Below are 9,255 nucleotides of genomic sequence, written 5' to 3' on the forward strand. Positions count from 1 at the left end.
ACCTTAAGAGTAGGCATGAAAGGACCTTTTGAGATTTGTTGAGCACCAAAGGATGTCATTTGAAACGCACTATTATAAGTGCGAATATTGGCTAAGAACTGTTTAGATCGCAGATGTTCCCCTAAAAGTAGTGATTTCAATGGTTCCGGCGGGTCTGCGAAAGAAGGCAAATTTATTTTGCCTCCAGAACAACAGAAACCAGCCGACTCCTTACTCCACTTTGAAGCATTACAAAAAACACATACTATTGCCCATTAAAGAAGATGATCTGTAATTAATTGCGAGGTTATAAGCAAACCCACTTTTATATTTGTCGGACCACGCCATCGAAATTCTAGATTGATCATCTATGTGTAAATCTAAGTTATTAAGACTATGTCGAAATCTGTCTGAGGTAAGGTCAGGTCTCGCTGTTCGTCCGTTTCAAGAGACCGAATATTTTCGATTCTTAATCTTTCAATAGACAAACTTATTAATCGATCTTGTCTCAAAGAATTGTAATGTTCACGTACCGACTCTATTCGTTGTACATGCTCATGTTCATCTTCAAGAGATCGAATAATATTATGGTGCACCCTATCATTTGTCAATTCTCGACATAAAATATGATGTTCGCGATCAGCTGTAAGCCGTAGTTCCCTTTCAGTGAAGGTTTCTGACTCACGAGACAATGTATGACGTTCTCGGTCAGCTGTGAGCCGTAGTTTTCGTTGTGAAGCAGTTTCAGCTTCTCGGGATAACACATGTTGTTCTCGGTCAATAGTAAGCCTAAGTTCTCGTTGAGAAAAGCTTTGAGACGCACGTGATGTAGCTCGTCTCGCTCTGTCAGCTGCTAATCGCATCTCTCTCTCTGGAGAGCTTGCATTGGCTCGAGAAGTTGAGGCACTAACTCTCATAGAGTTCAATCGATGCTCTTTCCTCTGCTGATTCTTGAGAACGCGCATTTCTCATCCTCTTAGCATCTCTCGAATTTCGAGATAAAGATGGTCGTTTTTTAGGTGGCATTTTGTATTTTTAATTAGCGGTATATTAAATATAGCTGTTGCCCGCGACTTCGTCCCCGTGGGTAGAAGATATAAGTTATGATTCATACCTGCCCTGTTTTTTTTACATTTTCCATTGTATCTTCGCTCCTATTAGTCGCAGCGTGATGGTTTATAGCCTAAAGCCTTCCTTGATGAATGGTCTATTCAACACAAAAATAATTTTTCAATTTGGACCAGTAGTTCCTGAGATTAGCGCGTTCAAACAAACAAACAAACTCTTCAGCTTTATATATTAGTATAGATTACGTATAACTTGTTACAAATACTAGCGTACTATATATAGGACAGTAGGATAATATACATGATTTTAGTACAATAATACAACTTTTTCTTTACAGACCTTTAGCTGCGCATGAAATTTTAGATGCTTTAGAAAATGTTTCTCATAATGAAGAAGATTATAGAGAACGACTGATATGTATTCTATCTCCTCCTGTTGATCCTGACTGTCTCACTGACGAAGATTCGGGTGAAGAAGATAATGTAACTTTGAATAATTTGCCACGAAACATTCTGCTTCAACCGGCTGAAGTAATGATTCAAGGGCAGATTATGGTGAGTGATACAGAAGAAGAACCTTCTGATTCTACAGGTCGAACTAAACGTAGGCGTACTTACGCATGGAGAAAACGGGACTTGGCAAAAAATCCCGTGAATTGGCCAGATGTTCAAGGCGCTTGCCAAGATAAGCGCCCAATTGAGTGGTTTGAAAACTTCTGAGATGAAGATGTTATTTCGTTGTTGGTGTCAGAGAGCAATAAATATGCTGTCAAAAAGAATTTGCCTGGAGACATAACCACTGAAGATATGAAATGTTTCATCGGCATATTGTTGGTTAGAGGTTATTCATGGCTCCCCGGTAGAAGAATGTATTGGGAAAACTCTCCTGATACAAAGAATGAATTGATCAGCTCGGCTATGACTAGGGATAGATTTGACTTTATTTTTCGCCACCTTCATGTCAATGATAATCTGGATTTGCAAGACAACACAAAAGTACGCCCCCTAGTCACACTTCTAAATAAAAAGTTCTTAGAGTTTTCTCCTCTTGAAGAGCATTACAGTGTAGATGAGGCCATGATCCCCTACTATAGTAGACATGGCTGCAAACAGCACATATAAGGTAAACCTATTAGGTACGGGTTCAAATCTTGGGTTGGTGCTACACGGTTAGGGTATGTTTTATGGATGGAACCATACCAAGGTGCTACAACTATGTGCAATCCAATATATAAAGAATTGGGGCTGGGTGCAAGCGTTGTTCTCACTTTTTGTGATGTGCTGATTTCACGTGGCTTCGACCTTCCTTACCACGTAGTTTTTGATATTTTTTTTACTGGGACGCCCTTGCTGGAAGAGATAACAAAGAAACGCCTTCGTTGCACTGGGACAGTTCGAGAAAACAGGACATCTAGTTGTCCTCTGATTACATCGAAGTTACTGAAAAAAAAGGAACGTGGTGCTGTCGATTACAGAACGACACATGACAACACGTTCATTATTGCTAAATGGCATGACAATAATATATTCAGTATTGCTTCTAATTCTGTAGGAATTAATCCTAAACAATCTGCCAAACGCTTCTCACAAAGTGAAAAGAGATACATTGTCATAGAAGAACCACATATGGTGTCTATCTATAACAAATATATGGGAGGAGTGGATCGGTCTGATGAAAATATTTCACATTACCGAATATACATTGGTAAGAAATGGTACATGCCGTTGCTCACACACATGATTGATCTTGCCGAACATAATGCATGGCAGTTATATAAAATAAATCATGGAAAACTGGATCATCCTGGCTTTCGCAGAAGGATAGCAATTGCTTTGATTGAATCAAATAGAAAAAATGCCAAAAGAGGGCCTAGCCGACCCTCCCATCATGAACATGCTGATAGTCGTAAAGACAAAATGAATCATCTGGTTATTCCTCAATCGAAGCAAACACGCTGTCGTCAATGTCACAAAAAATGTTTGACACGTTGCAAGAAATGTGATGTTGGAGTGTGTGTCAAGTGTTTTGAAACATACGAGTATCATTCATAAATAGTGTTAATCTAGTAAATTACATACACTGCCGGCCAAAAGTTTGAGACCACTAGTTAAAATCTTCTTTACCAAAAAAAAGATTTCAAAAGGGCTTATGATAAAGAGCTAATTTGAATACCTGCGAATGCTATTGTCATTACAGAAAATCAAAAAGTCATTTTTGTTGCATATTTTTAAGTTATGATGCTGTAAATTTATATTGTCACAGAACATTAATGAGTGCCACTCAAGGACCAGGTTGTGGAGTCATTGCAATTTTTTTATTTCCTACTAATTTATTATAACTATGATTTTGTTTCGCATTTTAAGATATTCAGGATTATTTTAGCTTTCTAAAACATATTTACTACCCGAGTTTTTATAAAGTTGAATCCTGGCAAGTCCGAGCTCGTCTCGACATTAAAAAGGCTAAAGTGCACGACAAACTAGCAAGAATTAGCAGTAAAATTCGTTGTGCCACAGTTGTTTTACACAACAAAGCCAAATTTGATTGAGCGGTTGCATCTCAACTTAAGTTGTCGAAGACTTGTGTACATAACACAAGAACCTGATACAAGATGACTGGCAGTTATCGAGATCGTTCGCGATCGGTAAGGCCGAGAGCTACCGCTTCTAGCCAGCATAATTTCATCGTAGTTATCAGGAAGTGGAATAGACGAAAAACAGCACCACAAATATACGCAGAAGTGAACAAATCCGATCTAAGCCTGTGTACAGGTACAACAGTAAAATGATGATTGAGAGATGCTCACTTATTTGGTCGGGTTGCCGTTCCAAAAATATTTCTTTGGCCACAAAACTAATAGAAACCGATGCTGTGGGACTTTATCCATCGAGACAGGACTAAAGAAGACTTAAAAAAGTTATTTGGACAGATGAATCTGAAGTTGAAATATTTTTATCAAAACGACGAATTTTTGTTCGACGTAGCGCCGAGAAAAAGATGATGCCAGTCCATGTGGTCTCAACCGTCAAACATGTTGGTGGTTTTATTATGGTCTGGGGATGCTTCTCGTGCTCTGGAACCAGAGGTTTGGTATGAGTCGAAGGAATTATGAAAAAATAGCAGGATAAACGAATACCACAACAAAATTCCGTTTTGTCTAGTGTGAGATTAAATGGAAACTGTTTTTTTTTCCAACAGGATAATGATCCCAAACATAGTTCAAACTTACGCCGGGGTTATATAGAAGGCAAAGAATTAGAAAGGGTTTAAAAAAAACATGGTGCGGCCACCTCAGAGGTCGGATCTCAACCCGATCGCGTTTTTGCGGGTAGAGCTTGATAGAGACCTGTGCAGTTATTGTCCCTCCTCACAAGAAGACATGTGGCAGACTTTAAAAGAAAGCTCGAACAATATTTCACATGAGACAATCGAAAAATTGTTCGTTCATATGCAGAAACTGGAGAAAAAAGTAATAAATGAAAGGAAGGGGTTTTTTGACCAAAAACCTCTTTGAACATTAACGGCAATTCTTTCTTATAAAAATAATAAATTGTTGATATTTTCTTTTATTCTTGATGTATGTGTATTATTAAGTTAGTATGTTAATAGTTAACTAAACCTCTTGCTTTGTATATTGAGTTTTGTTTCATTTTCATGCCTTGATGAGGGTGGTCTCAAACTTTTGGCCGGCACTGTATAACAATGGGTAATATACTCAATAGTTATCTAATAAACTACACTTTTTGATTACATTCTGTTTTGTCATAAATGGTCTTTTATTTCCTCTTATTATCCTCCTGTCCTACATATAGGACGGCTGTTTCCCTGAAAGCCTTACACGTAATTTTTTTTTCATAATTTTTTTTATGTTGCATAAGATCTAATAAACTTAATAATGTAACTTTTTTCAAATCACAATTCTCATCTTATTAATTGTCAGGGTGTGACATGGGCTTTTTGGGATAAGTCAACAGTAAAGATGGCGACAGCGGATTGTTTGTCAGTCCGATTGGAATTTAACGAAATTAATCCATAATCTGAATTTTGCGGATATATTTTGTCGTCTCATTATTTTTTTTATGTTTTATTATTCATATAAGGTTTTGATCAAAATTGTTACTACAGATAATAATCTACTCCACAAATTATTTTAGTTGTAATTTCGAAATGTAATGACACTAACAGCGGCATTCTGACAGTTGCAATGGTTACAATTTTTGTTTATTATTCGCTAAAATCGCCCGTGCGCTACATATCGAACCATAACACCCTTTTACAACCCTTTTTCCAGTTAAAAAGTAGCCTATGTCCTTTCTCAGGCTTGTTGTGTCTTGATTGGTTATAAATGTATTAGTAAAGTAAGTGACGCTTCAGTCTTGTAATAAACGTGGTACCGAGCACCCATGTTCATTTCTAACAGTGGTGACGAGGATTAATAACGGAAAAAGTGATTGTAACCAATAATCTGGACTATAATAAAGTGCAAAATGTCGATTGGTAAAGTGCGAGAATTTGTGGTGAAGTCAGGGAATTGGTCATCATATGTCGAAATGTATTTTAAGGTGAATAAAGTGGAGGACGATCTCCATCCCACTTTAATTTCTGTTATGGGTGAAGAAGCTTATGATCTTTTGTCGGCGTTGACCAGCCTATTGAAACCTTCTGACCTATCCTACAATAGGGCTGTTGAAATTCTAGTTGCCCATCTACAACCTAAACCATCGATCTTGGCTGAGAGATATAAATTTCGACAACGGCGGCAACTTGCACAAGAATCTATAGCAGACTACGTAACAGACATATTGCAACTTTAAATCTACTCTGGACGATAACCTGAGAGATCAGCTGGTGTGTGGACTGAATAGCGAGATGATTCGTCAAAAGCTTTTTGCAGAGGAATATCTGCCTTACAACAAAGCCGTTAGTCTAGCGTTATCATTGGAGGCTGCAGAGCGGGACGCGAGTGCAGTGGAACCAGGCAAGGGAGAAGGGACTGAAGGAGTGCACAAACTAAATCTCGACAGCTGTCTGAGATGTAACGGCAAACATAAAGCTAGTAATTGCTAATTTAAAGACTATGTGTGTAGCTCCGCCATCCGCACTTATTTTACCATAGTTGATATGATGACGTTGCTTGAATTTTCCGAGCCATCCTTCTGATGCTTTAAAAGAAGTTAAACCAAGTTCTTCAGTAAAATTCTCCGCCTTAGCTTTAACGAACGGTCCCGAGATAGACATATTATTCTGGCGCTGTCGGTGAAACCATGATAGTATAGCTTGATCCAAATCTTCGTATTTAGGTCTCTTTCATTTTTTGGAAGATTTCCCCTCGCCCTCAGCTTGGAGATTTTTTTCTTTGTTTTTCCATGTTGTGGACACGGTAGAGCGACTAAATCCAAAGCGTTTGCCAACATCACTTATCTTCTCTCCCGTTTCTATTGCGCGTATCAGTAAAACTTTTTCGTCAATACACAGTGATTTTCTTTTACTAGCCATGTTAGAGTTCGAAAGTTTGTGAGCAACTGAGTATATGATAACGTATAGATAATCCATGACTCCTACTTATTAGCCATGGTCAAAAACAGTCTACACGTGCAAGCAATCCCAATTTGTAAACAAAAGAACTTTCTTAAAAAGTTCGGTATGCATAATGCCGACAGTCGAGTTTATTGCGGGCTAGGATAACAAAACGACAACAGAACGTACACAGCTGCGCAGTTATTACTTATTTTAGCAACTTAAAAAGTGCTTTTTATTACTTAATTGTTGTCGTTATTGAGAGTGGGTGTGATGCTATAGACTACATATACAGGGTTATTGGTAAAACATTAACAACCTCTCAGGACTATATTACTAACATCATGAACAACAACTTTTGTTCTATGACTTTTTATAAAACATAATACATTCATCAAAAACAAAGCTTCAATATTTCGTTGTCTTATCTAACACGTTTCAACTCTGTATTTTATTGTAGGTACCACAACACCACTCGTAGGTAGTAATAATTCTAACTAGCTACGCTACGATTTCCCGCCTTTTTACGTAAAAGCCAAATAATACCTAGGTACAATCGGACATTTGTTACATGGGAATGACCTTGATCTTTCACACAGTACCTACGTACTAACACCTTAATAAAAACAAACTATCAACTAGGTACCGTATGTGACGTATTTTTCTTGTAAAATTGTAACTGGTTATCACTTGATAAAAGTAATTGTTTGTAGGTACCGAATACTGAATCCACTCTCCCTTCATACTTATCCAGGCTTAGGACTGGCTACATTAAAAAATAAAATAAGCACAAATTCTATGTAGGTACTTAAATTACATATGCAATGTGACGAAAGTTATGTTGAACATTCTTCAACTTAAAACTGGTACTATTCATCCATTTTTATTTTTAAATGTAGGCGTATTTAAAAAGTGGAATCAGCATATTTACAGTAATTGATTTAATGACAATTAGATATTTCAAATCAATATTTACAAATTATTATTACCTCTCAAGTTCAAGTCTCGCGGGTGTCGGTGAGTATCGCGCACATAACGTTCAAAATAGTCACCTTCACAACCAACACATAGTCCACACCTAAAAATAACCTGTTCATTTACTCGCGATAACACTTCAGAGTTCATTTTAATTTGATTAAACGCCCAAATATTTTTTTCTATTAACATATCACGGCTTGTGATTGCACGACCTGTGTACACTAGCGTCTTAACATGTCCCCACAAATAAAAGTCTAAAGGAGTAATATCTGGTGACCTCGGAGGCCAAGCGCGGGGCCCGCCACGTCCTATCCATCGACCAGGATACATCCTGTTTAATAGGTCTCTGACTCGGTGAGCATAGTGCGCAGGTGCCCCGTCTTGTTGAAAGTACATACCACGTAAATCGGCGAGTGGTATGTCTTCTTCTAATACCGGTAGTGTTTCAGTAAGAAATTGTTCGTAAGTTTCACTGTTAAGTCTATCCAAAAAGATAGGGCCCAGTAATGTGGAATTCACGATTCCCGCCCATACATTCACACTAAACCGGTGTTGATAATTATGAGGTCTCGGTTCGTGCGGGTTTTCGTAACACCATAAATGTTCATTTCTGGTATTAAATAACCCCACTCTGCCAAATGTAGCCTCGTCAGTCCATAATATTGTAGGCCGTTCATTTAAATACCAATTGCAAAAAGCAACTCGTGCGGGTTTGTCCGCTTCAGTGAGCTCCTGCGCACGATGAGGGTGGAAAGGATATTTTCCTTCACCGTGAATGACACTCCACGCGAAGTATTGTGTGACATTAAACCGCCGAGCTGCGTCATTGGTACTTGCTGCTGGATTTAATTCGAAGAATTCCAATATGTCTTCTTCTTCACGCACTGTGTGCCTCGGTGGACGACCACTATCCCTCAAGGCACTCCGGAATTGCCCGTAATCACGTAACCGCTGTGTGGCAGCTAACATTGTTACTCGGCTAGGTGTAGGCACGTTCGGGAATTGTATCGCATATTGGCGACAGGCTTCCGAAACATTGTCGTTACACCTAGCGAGTATTCGGACCATTTCAGTGTACTCGACATTAGAATATTGATATTGTAACATCGCGCACTGATAATTACGTCTCACTTTGCATTTAAGAATTTCGCACGAAGGACACTTATGACGCGACGCCGGCGCATCAAAGCGAACTCTGACGGCCGCCCGGGCGCATAGAAATGGGTCAAGGTCTAGCATCCCCGCCCCCGTCCCCCGCTCCCTGCCCCTGTCAATTGCACTAGACGCACAGTTTATTTACCTATAACTAGCGATTTTTTGGTGCGTGTAGATTTCGAAACATTTAGAGCGTTCAATTTATAATATTACTATTTTTGTAAGAAAGTCTGGTGAACTAAAATCTGATGAATTATTAAAAGTCATATAACAAAGTTGTTGCTTATGATGTTAGAAATATAGTCCTGAGAGGTTGTTAATGTTTTACCAATAACCCTGTATAGAGTATATCATTTTATGGTAGACAAGCTAAACCAACCAAAGTCAATTGATTTCGACGCTTTAGAGAGTTCGTCGTTAAATCGAGTGACGTTACATGGAGTTTACACTGTATTCAATATAATCGCTGCCTTAATTTATAGTAGTACTAGCTTTTGCCCGCGACTTCGTTCGCGTGTAATAGCGACTTTCGGCAGAAAAAATAGCTGTGTCCGCGAA

General features: G+C 38.5%; 1 pseudogene; it reads left to right on the plus strand.

The window, feature by feature from the left end:
* The first annotated feature begins 1,337 nt into the window (after window positions 1–1,337).
* On the plus strand, window positions 1,338–2,351 carry LOC113508243 (annotated as a pseudogene).
* The last annotated feature ends 6,904 nt before the right edge of the window (window positions 2,352–9,255 follow it).

The sequence above is a fragment of the Trichoplusia ni genome, unplaced genomic scaffold, assembly GCF_003590095.1.
Source record: "Trichoplusia ni isolate ovarian cell line Hi5 unplaced genomic scaffold, tn1 tig00004228, whole genome shotgun sequence".
Classification (NCBI taxonomy): domain Eukaryota; kingdom Metazoa; phylum Arthropoda; class Insecta; order Lepidoptera; family Noctuidae; genus Trichoplusia; species Trichoplusia ni.